Raw genomic sequence first — 12,922 nt, forward strand, 5'->3', positions numbered from 1 at the left:
TAAATTATAGATAATGGGGGCTCTGGGCGCTCCCTGCACCTGCATTTCCAGGCTCTGCTGACACCACTTCACTTGGTATCTTATCAACAAACGCATTCCTGGGTGCCCAGTGTCAGCCTGACCCAGCTTCATACTATAGTTACATGCTCAATGGGAGAAAATAAATAAAATGAAGAAGACAAGATGGAGTCTGTCCGGCTCAAGGAGCGAACATAATGGTGTTTAGTCTGGGAAAGGGAGAGTTGGTTTTAGCTAGCAGAAAGTAGCTAAATGTATCACAAATGTATTTACTTCAGTACTAACTTCTGTGAAACAATGAAGCTATTCAATGTTAGGTTGAGCTATGTAAATCATTCCTGCCAGCCTTTGTACAAGGTGGTTCTAGGATCACTGTGGCCCAGCATGTGTCCGTCTATCAACCTTGGCAGGTGAGTCATGCTCCAGCTGCCTCTCAGATTCCCACAGTTTAGAACTAGGGGTGGTGCCTGGGTAGCGAGACAAGTTTTGCTTTGTGGATCTGGCTTGAGAGGCCTGTGGCCTTGACCCTTCCTGATTCACGCAGGCTGTGCTTGAAAGTAAATTTCACTGATCTGCCAAGAGCGCTTAAAGGGAGACATCTAATTCCCTGTACTGTTAAACCTTCTACTAATTTGAAGCTTAAAATCTCTTATTTGTGAATGAATACTGTAAATGTGCCTGGAGTCTTCAAAGGACAAGACAAAGAACTTTGGATCCCATTGACACCAATACCCACCACCACTACCATTTTACAGAGTAAACAAATATTCCTACAGAGGGGAAAGCACTGCCCAAAACTACACTGCTGATTAGAATTTTCTATGATGATGACGTGGTGTCTTCTGTATTGAGTAAAAGGGGAAAAATTACAAAACAGTTTAAAGTACAAGCCAATATTTTACAGCTAAGGGAAGTTGCTCCCAGTCTTGATTGCACATTTCCATTGCCACCGTCTGGGCCAGAACCGTCTGGGCCAGAACCACTACTCCTCACTGCTTGTCCTCCTTCCTCCTGCCTGCTCCAATCTATTCTCACACAGGCAACCAGAAGGCTCTTTTGACATGAAAATCAGCAGTGTCACAGCTCTTCAATATTCTCTTGCGGTGTGCCTTATTCTTTTCCTTTATGGCACCACAATCACAATTACATATTTTTTTTTTGTTTGGCGCCTGCCTCCCCTTGACAACCTCCAGGGTAATAGAGACAATGAAGTCCCTGGCACCTAGGCAGCCAATTAATATCTGAATGAATAAATAACTACTAACGCGCTAGTGTGAGAGCAGCATTAAAGTCAACACTTTAAGACTTAAGGTTTTCTGTTTTAGTATCAGAAGTCACTGGGGAAATTATGCAAGTAGGCAGGGAACAGAGATAGGGAGATAATCTAGCAATCTGGAGACGGGAAGAAACAAAGGGTTTCTCTGCCCCTGTCACCCTCTAGGAAAGGTCACAAATAAGGGTTTGAAGGTTCTGTGCCTTCAAATTTCTTATGTCATCGAGTCACCTGACATTCAGATCAAAGGCCAACTCTGCTCTATGTTTGATGATCCTTGCAGCAAGCACAGATCAAAGTTTCCGTGACCTGCAGTGAATTGGATTACAAGATTAGATCAATTTGCAAAGTCCACCAAGATCACAGCAGTTGCCATCCATCAGGTAGCTATTGTGTGGAAAGTGCTTTGTCTGTATTAACCCATTTAATCCTTTCAATAAAATAAGAAGTGTTCATTATCCCCATTTTGGAGTTGAAGAAATGAAGGCTCAGAGAGATTAATTTGCCTACACTCACACAGCTAGAAAGGAAGAATTGGGATACGAACCTATTGCGGAGTCCATGCCCCTTCACCATATCACGTGATCCATCATTATTCTTGTTTGGCTTTCACCTATTTTGACCACCAGCAGAAATATTGCTTATTTGTAGTAAGTAAAGATGAACAAGATGGAGGGGTGCAGGATGCCTGGTGAATACAGAATATACCACCTGTGCTTTGGGACTGCCTTCCCCACTGTCACGGCATGATAGAAGGGGATGGAGACAGAAATCGTTCAGACCCTCACTAGTTGGTGTGGTCCACGAATCAGCAACATCAATATCACCTGGGAACTTGCTAGAAATGCAGCATCTCAGGCACTACCCCATACCTCCTGACCAGAATCCACATTTTAACACAGGATGCCACTGGTCAGCCCAAAGGTTATCACCCCATACATCCTTCAGAATCATGTGGGGAATTTTAAAGAATGCCAGGACCTAAGTTAGAATTCTTGGCAATAAGGCTGAGCTTCTGTGTGCTTTTTAAAGCTTCCCAGAAGGGACCAGCATGTAGTCAGGGTTGAGAACCTCTGACCCAGTCCAACCTCACTGCCTTATTTTCTCTTATATTTCTCATACAGCTGCTGAAACAAGTGAAGTGACCTGTCAATACTGTAGATTGAATAACCAGGGAAGGCTGAGGAATGCAAGTGAATGTAAAAACCACATGGAGGGAAGCACTGCAGTAAGAAAGGAACAGCAAGTGCAGAGGCCTGAGGCACAACCAGCAGGAAAAATGCTTTGAGGAGAGGCAAGTAAGGAGCTAGAGCCTTGCCCTGTGAGGCCAGCTAGGGGCCTGGGTTTCTTTCCAGGTACAGTGAGTGGGAGGCCACTGGAGAGTTTCAAGGAGCATGGATGATGGGAATTGGGTTTTTCAAACTAGCTCTAGCTGCTCGATTAAAAAAAATGATTGTAAAGGGCAGGAATGGAAGCATTTTGGAAGCTATTGCATTTCACCCAGTGGGCAAAGCTGGAGATGAACAGAAATGGGCAGATTTGGGCTGTTTCCAAGATAGAGTTAACAGGAGTTGCTAAAAGGTTGAATGGGTGGGAGAGGAGTGATGATTATAGGAATAAGGAAAAGAGAGAATCCAGGATGATCACTCCTAGGCTTTCATCCTGAGTAAATGGGTAAGAAGTTCCACGTATTGGGCAGAGACTGGTGAAGGAGCCAGCATAGGGCAGAAATCCAGAGACACCTGGCTGAAGACATCAACCAGACAGTTGTTTGTATGAGCTTGGAGCTCTGAGGAAAGGCCAGGATGGAAACATCAAAACCTGTGCACCATCACTGTATGTATGGTGTTTAAGCTGTGGTTAAACACCATACATAGAGAAGACCCGGGTTTGGGCGATGGAGAGAGGTGCATATAGACAGGAAAGAGGATGTGACTCAGGCCTATCTCCTGGGACTCCCAACCTTTTGAGAGATGATATTAGTAGAGGAACTTCTCTTCCTGGGTGCACGAGGGGCGTGGTTTCAAGCGCAGAAATTTTCCAGCTTCCTGCCTCAGGCGGCTAGGGCTCTTTGTGCACCTCTTCCAGCCTGGCCAGGTAAAGTTCTTTGTCTGTCTTCCTCCATGAGGGCAAGCAAACTAGGGCTTTTGTCCCCCAAACTCCCAGCTGAGGGCTTTTGGCAGATGAGTCTCTGTTACTCGGGGGTTGTAAGACAAGTAGCCAATCCGGTAACGGAGTCAAAGATCAATCAATCCAGAGGAAGTTTGAAAGAACTCCTCTCATTGGACGAGAACATGCATGGGGAGGGAATAACTCGAGAAATACAACTTCAGCCTCCCCTGCCCGAACGGATTCCCTCTCTGGGTCCCCTCCCATGACAGTGTGGGAGCTGCCTTTTCTCTCTCTCTCTCTGACTAATAAATTGCTCTTCCACAAAACTCTTAGGGTCCATGATTTTTATTCTGACGGTCTGGGGCCCATTTCCCAATTCTTTGGGGTTAGAGAGGCCAAGAGCCTCTGGTAACGGTTCCCGTTTCTGTTAGGATTCCTGGTTCCCGACACCCACACAAGGTCAGACACGTAGAAGGCGTTGAGTGAATATCTGAGCTCAGCAGTATCCTTTCTGCCTGATCCCTAATTCAAATCTATACTTTAACCCATCCTCATACTACCTAAATTTCAGAACTCTGCCCACAATTAAAACTACTTCTAGAGAATTTGCCCTGCCCATAGTTCTTGGAACACCCCATGCAAACCCCCTACTAATTCACACACCCACAAACTGGTAATGCAAGTCACAGCTGATAAGACTTTACCCAGACCAGCGGTTCATTGGCTGAGCAGCCACCAGTCAGATCCTCTTGAGAGAGTCAAGGACAGTCAGCGGTGGGCACCAGAGTCACACAGCCCTGGAAAGTCGGCACACTAGCAAAGGAAGCCATGATGCGGGAGCAAGAGGCTCCGAGGGGTGGAGGGAGCAGCCACCGCTGCCGACCCTCCCAGGTCCTGATCGTGCCCCAAGGAGCCCAGCCACACTCCATTTCCTGCTTTGAGGCATCTTGGAGATGACTTGCTGCACCTTCATAATTAATTCTTCTAATCTTTTTTCAATTTTAGACCATATTTATTCACTCCCACCATCAAAATTAAAGAAAGTAACACACAAAGTTCCTCCCTCCTAATTTTGTTTAATTTTATGATTATTGCCGTCAAGATGCATTAACTTTTCTTTTTGAGACAAAGTCTCACTGTTTCCCAGGCTGGGGTGCAGTGGCACAATCTCTGCTCACTACAACCTCTGCCTCCCAGGTTCAAGCGACTTTCCTGCCTCAGCCTCTGAGTAGCTGGAATTACAGGCGCATGCCAACACGCCCGGCTAATTTTTGCATTTTTAGTAGAAATGGGGTTTCTCCATGTTGGCTAGGGTGGTTTCAAACTTCTGACCTCAAGTAATCCGCCTGCCTCATCCTCCCCAATTGCTGAAATTACAGGCATGAGCCACTGCACCCAGCCAAGATGTATAACTTCTAAAAAACATTTTATCATGTAAATTTGCAAAAGGAAGGAGAATAATGTAATGAAGTTGATGTGTTATCACCAACTTCAACAATTATCAACTCTCGGCCAGTGGTGCTTCCTCTATACCCTCACCTACATCCACATGTGGATTTCTTTGAATCAAACCCCAGGCATCATATCATTTCCTCTGTATATGTTTCAGTACAGAATATCTAAAGATCAGGCCTTTAAAACATATTGACAATACTGTTTTTACATCTGTAAAAATAATATTTTTTTTTTTTGAGACAGAGTTTCGCTCTTGTTACCCAGGCTGGAGTGCAATGGCACGATCTCGGCTCACCACAACCTCCACCTCCTGGTTTCAGGCAATTCTCCTGCCTCAGCCTCCTGAGTAGCTGGGATTAAAGGCACGAACCACCATGCCCAGCTAATTTTTTTTGTATTTTAAGTAGAGACAGGATTTCACCATGTTGACCAGGATGGTCTCGATCTCTTGACCTCGTGATCCACCCGCCTCGGCCTCCCAAAGTGCTGGGATTACAGGCGTGAGCCACCGTGCCCGGCCAAAAATAATAAATTTTAATATAATCAAATATCCAGTCAGAGGTCACATTTCTCTGAATGATATACATTGTGTTTGAACTGGGATACATACATAAGATCCTTACATTGCTACTGATAAAAAGCTTATGTCTCTTTTAATCTACAGATTCTCTCTCCATCTCTTTTCCTTTCTTGAAATTATTTATTGAAAAACCCAGCGTTCCTATAGCAGAGTTTCCTATAGTCTTACTGCAGCCCCAGAATATCATCTGATCAGATTCAGACTAGATTTTTCTTTTTGCAAAACTGCTTCAAATCAACCAGGGAACTGTCGGGGGGGTGGGGGGGTGGGGGGGTGGGGAAGAAGAATGCTTCATAGATGGTGGTGGTGATATGTACGTCTGTAACACAAAGGACAATGTCTGTTGCTCTCTTCCTCTTATTCTGTCTATCTCTTTTAGTGATATTAACAGCCACTGATGGCTCATATTCACTTATTAGGAATTATAGAATGACCGTTCAAATCTATCATTCCTTCTTTATTAGCTAGAAAACTTATATAGTGACAAACTTCCTCTTTTCAACTATTTGTTTACCCTAAGGTACATTTTATGGGGGAAGGATAACATAAATGCCTGATTATTTTTCTTTATCAGTTTTCAAAACAATGAGGTTGTTTTTTAACATCCTTCAAAAATAAATGAAGTAACATTTAAAAAAAACATATCAGGCAAGCTGAGCGTGGTGGCTCACACCTATAATCCCAGCACTTTGGGAGGCTGAGGCAGGCAGATCACCTGAGGTCAGGAGTTCAAGACCAGCCTGGCCAACATGGTGAAACCCTGTCTCTACTAAAAATACAAAAGTTAGCCAGGTGTGGTGGTGCATGCCTGTAATCCCAGCTACTCAGAAGGCTGAGGCAGGAGAATCACTTGAACCCAGAGGCAGAGGTTGCAGTGAGCCAAGATTGCACCACTGCACTCCAGCCTGGGTGACAGAGCAAGACTCCATCTCAAAAACTAAAATAAAAATTATTATATCTCTCTCAAAAAAGAATATCATTATGAATTAATGGATTTAAACTTGTTTATATATTTCAATTCATTGCCACTATTAATCCTTGTTGATATACATACCATTCCATCTTGGCCTGACAAATGCTTATTCAGCTTGGTTTCTGAGTGCTTTTGATATGACCACAAATAGTCTTTGATGTTCCAGGCTCACCTTGTTCTTTCCCTGCCCTCAAAATATAATCGACGATGTCTTCAAGGAATCTTGATTTCTTTAGTGTGAAACAATGATTCAAGACCACAGCCTAGGCAGGAGGGGCCCCCTTTATTCAAACGAGCCAGTTTGAATGGATTTTCTGCCTTGTAGCTGAATAGACATTGACTGGAATTCTCAATGTTTCTACCAAAATAAATTTCAAAGAAGCAAATCTGGTCACACAAATCTAATTTAAAATCTCCCCTTTTTTAGACAAGGGTGCCAAAATAACTCAATGGAGAAAGAATAATTTCTCCATTCTGAATAATAAATGGTGCTGGGACAACTGGATATTCACATGCAAAAGAATGAAGTTGGAGCCCTGCCTCGTGTGAGTCTGTGAGTGTGTGTGTGTGTGTGTGTGCGTGTAATGTAAATCTATAGGACAGATATTGTCTTTTGTGTTATAGATGTACACACATCACCACCGTCAACTATGGAGCAGTCGGGGTTTCTTTCCCAATAGTTCCCTGGTTGGTTTGAAGCAGTCTTGTAAAAAAAAAAATCCAGTCTGAATCTGATCAGATGATATTCTGGGGCTGCAATGAGACTATAGGAAACTCTGCTATGGGGAACCTGGGTTCTTCAATAAATAATTTCAAGAAAGGAAAAGAGATGGAAGGAGAATCTACAGATTAAAAGACACATAATGTTTCTATTATATATTACACATTATATATTCATTCATTCATTTATCCAACACATATACATACTGCTTCCCTACCCTATGCCAGGTACTGTTCCATACACAAAGGATGCAGCAAAATGTACAAAAACTCTAACCCCCGCCTGGGCACAGTGGCTCATACCTGTAATCTCAGCATTCTGGGAGGTTGAGGCTGGCAGGTCACTAGGAGTTTGAGAAGAGCCAGGAGTTTGAGAAAAGCCTGGCCAACATGGTGAAACCCAGTCTCGACTAAAACTACAAAAAAAAAAAAAAAAAACTACAAAAATCATTAGCTGAGTGTGGTGGCACATGCCTGTAGTCCCAGCTACTCAGGAGGCTGAGGCACAAGAATTGCTTGAACCCAGGAGATGGAGGTTGCAGTGAGTCGAGTCGAGACTTCACCACTGTACTCCAGCCTGGGTAACAGAGTGAGACCATGTCTTTTTTTTTGGAGACCCTGTCGTAAAAACAAAAAGACCTCTAGCCTTGTGTTGCTTACATTCTCATGGAGGGTAGAAGGCAATAAACAAAATATATGCAAAGATTTTTTAGAGTATAATACGTTGAAAATAGTCAAGGCTATGGAGAAAAGCAAAGCAGGGAAAAGGGGTGATCAGTAGGGGAATAGAGGGGAGGAGGGATTGCAATTATAAACAGAGTGATATTTGAGCAAATGCTTGACAGAGATGAGGGAATGAAACATGCAGATAATTGGAGGAAAAACATTCTAGGCAGGGGAGATAGCAAATGCAAAGGCCCTGAGGTGTGTATGTCTCATGTGTTTGAGGAATATCCAGGGAGCAGAATCAGAAGGAGGAAAGCAGGAGATGAAGTGAGAAAGTGTGAGGAGAAACAAACTCTGCTATTTTACTGGAGCAGAGCACAGTGGTGTGTTTACAAACAAGAAGAGTAGAAATTATTCTGGATGGTGAATCCATGAGGGGAACAGATGCAGCTTGCCTGGTTTCAAGATAAGGACCATAATCAGTGGCACACAGGAGCTGGCACATACCAACTTGCAACAGTCAAATGTTTAGGAATCTTGAGAGCCAGTTGATAAACACAGTTATTATTAAAAATTAAATTCTAGATTTCTAATGTAATAATTTATATTAAAAACAAAGGGAGTAAATATTTACATCTTCCCAACTATTTTACTTCATTTTAGGGGCTTTATTGTTATTTATGTCTGCTGTAATGGCATGGTGCAAACATTATGAAAGGTATATGACTGTGTGACTGTTCATTCACCCCCAGCTCCTCATTCACTGATGTCACATTGGTAGCTTGAAATAGGCCATGGTAGCAATACTTAGAAAGTGGCAGAGGCAACACATTGGGGCTTGATTTATTATTTGGTGTCTAGACTTAAGAAAATGATGAAGAAAGTGTTACTAATAGAGCTTTAACTTAAAAGTGTGTCATACTTGGAACTCTTACATTGCACATAGAAAAAAAAGTTAAAGAAATATTTTTCTAGTAGTCAAAAACTATTGCCCAAATCAACAAAAAAGTCACTCACATCATTGATGACACTGATGAACCAGTGACATTTTGACAAACATCTGAAAGTTAAGCTTCCTTCATTTTAATCTTACTGGCATCAACTGTAGAGAGCCAGGGTAGCCCACCCACTCTGGGGGAATCAGCGGCAAGGCTGCTGTGAACTTTGGGTCAACTCCAGAGAAGTGAAACCATAATAGGGGAATGTGTATGTCTTAGAGAAGAGCAGAGAGGCCTAGAAAAAGATAGGCCTTGCTATCTTTTTGAGACAAGCCTGGTCTCAAAACTGACCTTGCTGCAAAATAGTTGTTAGCTGATGTATGTTAACCAAAGTGTGAGAATTATATCACAGGCTGTTCTAAGTAACTCCACCCTCCCTCTGCTATGTGCTTTGCAAACATGTGAAATAAAGTACTCCGAGGCAGGTCAGGGCCGAAGAGACTGACGCCATCAGCTTTTTGGACCGCCTGGCCCAGCTTTATATATGTCTGTCTGTATGTCTGTCTTTATTCCCTGCCATTCCCTCTTAGGTCTTTGAACCCTTGTGCAGCTCAGGATGCAGCACACACCAGAATCAACTAGCATACTTGTTTGTCAATATCAACCACAGGTTGGCTACAGACGCAAGCAGAAAGCAATGCAAACATTCTGAGGGAATCAATAGGCTATATGGAATCTGCAGGTTAGAATACTGTAAAATTTCTTATTTGAACATTGTGCGCAACAATTCCTTTAGATCAGTAAGATATATCTGAAACTTGAGTGTGTTAAAACAAAACAAACATTTAATTTTTGGAGCCCCAATTGTTAAACATTTACAGACACACCTCTGGCTACAATCTGATCAAATCCAGTCTTACAGATCATAGGGCCCAGACAGGCAGAGGAGAGAGAGGCCTCTCAAGGCAACGAAGCAATTAAAAGGAATGGAGTTACTTCAAAATCATTCTGCTCTAGAATTCGGAGTAAGCCAGGCTGGAGACCAAGAATTCCTGTATGTTTATATTTATGATACCTTCTATTTACAGTCGGTGATCCTAGCTCTCCATTTATGGTCATGATACAGTTTCCTTGTCAAGTAAACTTGTTTAAAGTACCAAAAAAGACAATTTCAAGAAAAATGTTAAGTAAATGATAATACAGGAAATACACAGAATGGCAAAACTTCAAATGATGACCTGCAGTATCCACACTGGGCAACACTAGCTCAGTGATTACGAACTCAGGCTAGCCAGGCACATTGGCTCATGCCTGTAATCCCAGCACTTTGGGAGCCCACAGCTGGATCACCTGAGGTCAGGAGTTCGAGACCACCCTGGCCAACATGGTGAAAACCCATCTCTACTAAAAATACAAAAATGATCTGGGCATGGTGGCAGGCACCTGTAATTCCAGCTACTCAGGATGCTGAGGCAGGAGAATCACTTGAACTCAGGAGGCAGAGGTTGCAGTGAGTCAAGAATGTGCCACTGCACTCCAGCCTGGGCGACAGAGCAAGACTTCCCCTCAAAAAAAAACAAACAAACAAAAAAAAAACTCTCAGGCTTTCAAGCCATATCTGGGCTCAAATTCAGACACTCCTAATTACCGCTACCTTTGTGAATTCATTGGCCTCAGCATCCTTATTCATAAAACAAGGATGCTGCCACCTCCACAGAGTTGCAATGAGTCATGTGATCCACGGAAGCCCAGGGCCTGGCACAAATGGGAGCTGACAAAAGAGGGGCTCCAGGGAGGAGCCTCATCTGGGGTCTGGCCTCCTCAGCCCAAACAGGCAATGCCTTCGGCTTCCTCCCTGATGTGTATAAAACGTAAATATTCACAAGCACACACACCCAACAGCAGCAGGCACTGCTCCCTGACTCAGCGTTCTCCCCTGAGACCCTAAGTGCTTCCCTCTCCTATCTGCTGGAGTAGCAGGTTCTTAGGTCCTTAAACCTCAACAGAGCCCTCAGTGATAAGTCCCTGATTCTGCTGGGCACTCTGGATATAAAGAGGAAAATGCTTCTCTCCTGCCCCAGAGAGCTCTCCCCAGCTAGTGCAGGACACAAGCTGGTAAACAGAGCACCTGATGATGACCACAGGATTGGCGTGGTCCCCGAGGTCTCCCAGCAGAGCTCCCATTGCTCTTCTCTCTTAGGCTTTTTTTTTTTTTTGAGATGAAGTCTCTCTCTTGTCGCCAAGGCTGGAGTGCAATGGCATGATTTCGACTGACTGCAACCTCCACCTTCCAGGTTCAAGCAATTCTCGTGCCTCAGCCTCCCTAGCAGCTGGGATTACAGGTGCCCACCACCACACCCGGCTAATTTTTTGTATTTTTAGTACTGACAAGGTTTCACCATGTTGGCCAGGCTGGTCTCAAACTCCTGACCTCAGGTGATCTACCTGAGCTCTGAAAGAGCTGGGATTCCAGGTGTGAGCCACCACACCCAGCCTCTGTTAGGCTCTTTTGTTTGCAAGGAATGGAGACTCGGCCAAGGCCTCAAGTGACAGGTCTTTATTGTAATAACAACAGTACCGAAACATTGGTGATATTTGTGCTGGAGAGGCTGCGCTGGCTCCTGGATCCCTGCTCCATGCCTCACCACCTGCTCTGGGCCCTGGCAGGCTGACCGCTATGTTTTATAACCACCTAACAGCCTCTTCCTTTGGCCTCCAATTGGACTGGCCTTTGGGGGTCATGGATAGGAGATCAGAACAAGGAGAAGACTTGAGAGTATGTATCCTTTCCACCCTTGCCCTGTAGGGCCAGGCTGGCCCAACTGCACTCTTGTCCAGACCCCCACGATTCCTGCCCTGTCACCCTGTCTTGTGGCTGCTGGGCATCTCATAACTACTTCCTCCCTTCACCTCATCAGGCCTAGGCGTGCTAAAGACTTCTCAGCCAGTAATAGCCCGGGGCGTTCCACCATCCCTGGTCCCTTCATCTGACCTATACCTTTGAAAACAGTCTCCCACCCCCTCCTCAGTTACCCAGTTTGGGTGTCCTGGCCAGATCCAGCCTGCTGCCTGCTTACGGAGGGCTTCACAGGCACCAGCTCCTCCTGGGCATCTTATGTCCATTAACTCATTCAAGCATCACAACAACCCTATGAAGCAGACACCAGTAATAGCCCAGTTTACAAGTGAGGAAACTGAAGCCCAAAATGCTCAATTTCTTACTCAAGTTTACATTGTGGGAAGTAGTGGGGTCAAGCAGTGTCTCTGCTGACCCTCCTCCCTGTTAGGTTATGTACGGGAATAGGAAAGGGTGTGTCTATTTTTGCTTCCTGGAGCACAGGACCAGCCACACCAGCAGGTATCTGGCACTCTGGAGTGTAGTTCAGACACGGAAACTCACCCAGGCCCCACTGGGGTCTGAAGCATGTCTCCCAGCCACTGGTGTTGCCGCTTGTGTGTGACTCAGCCGCATTCCATCTGCTTCTGCTGCCAGCACCCTGCTTCTCTCTGCTCTCCTCCCATCCTCACTGCTTCTGCCTAGCATCTTCTCTCTGTGTTCAATTTCTACTCCTCACCAACTACTGCTGACTCGAACTCCCTAAAAGGGGACCACTTGATTCGGCCAGCTACTAGACTACTTTAAAATCACCGGTCTCAGCAGGGTGCAGTGGCTCCCACCTGTCATCCCAACATTTTGGGAGGCTGAGGCAGGGATTACTTGAGGCCAGAAGTTCAAGACCAGCCTGGGCAACATAGCAAGACCCTATCTCTACAAAACAAAAGTAACTGAGCATAGTGGTGTGTGCCTATATTTCTAGCTACTCAGGAGGTGGAAGGATCACTTGTGTCCAGGAGTCCCAGGCTGCAGTGAGCTATGATCATGCCACTGAACTTCCAGCCTGGGTGACAGAGCAAAAACCCATCCCTATATTTAAAAAAAAATTAATTAATATCTAAAAAGTCACTGGCTTGTCCCTGAGTCAGGAGGTGCATGGTTACCCAATGGGAATGGGGGTCAGTAAAAGACACCAGCAGACCCACTACAGGATTGTTTCATGGCAAAGTAAACAGACACACACAAGCAGGAGATTGTACAGCCTGCTCCCAGGCAGAGGTAGACATGTTCTCATGGGAGGTAGGGGAGTGGATATACCTTCCCAGCCCCTCCAAACTATTCTGGAAGCTCT

The sequence above is a fragment of the Callithrix jacchus genome, chromosome 17 (assembly GCF_049354715.1).
Source record: "Callithrix jacchus isolate 240 chromosome 17, calJac240_pri, whole genome shotgun sequence".
NCBI classification, from domain to species: domain Eukaryota; kingdom Metazoa; phylum Chordata; class Mammalia; order Primates; family Cebidae; genus Callithrix; species Callithrix jacchus.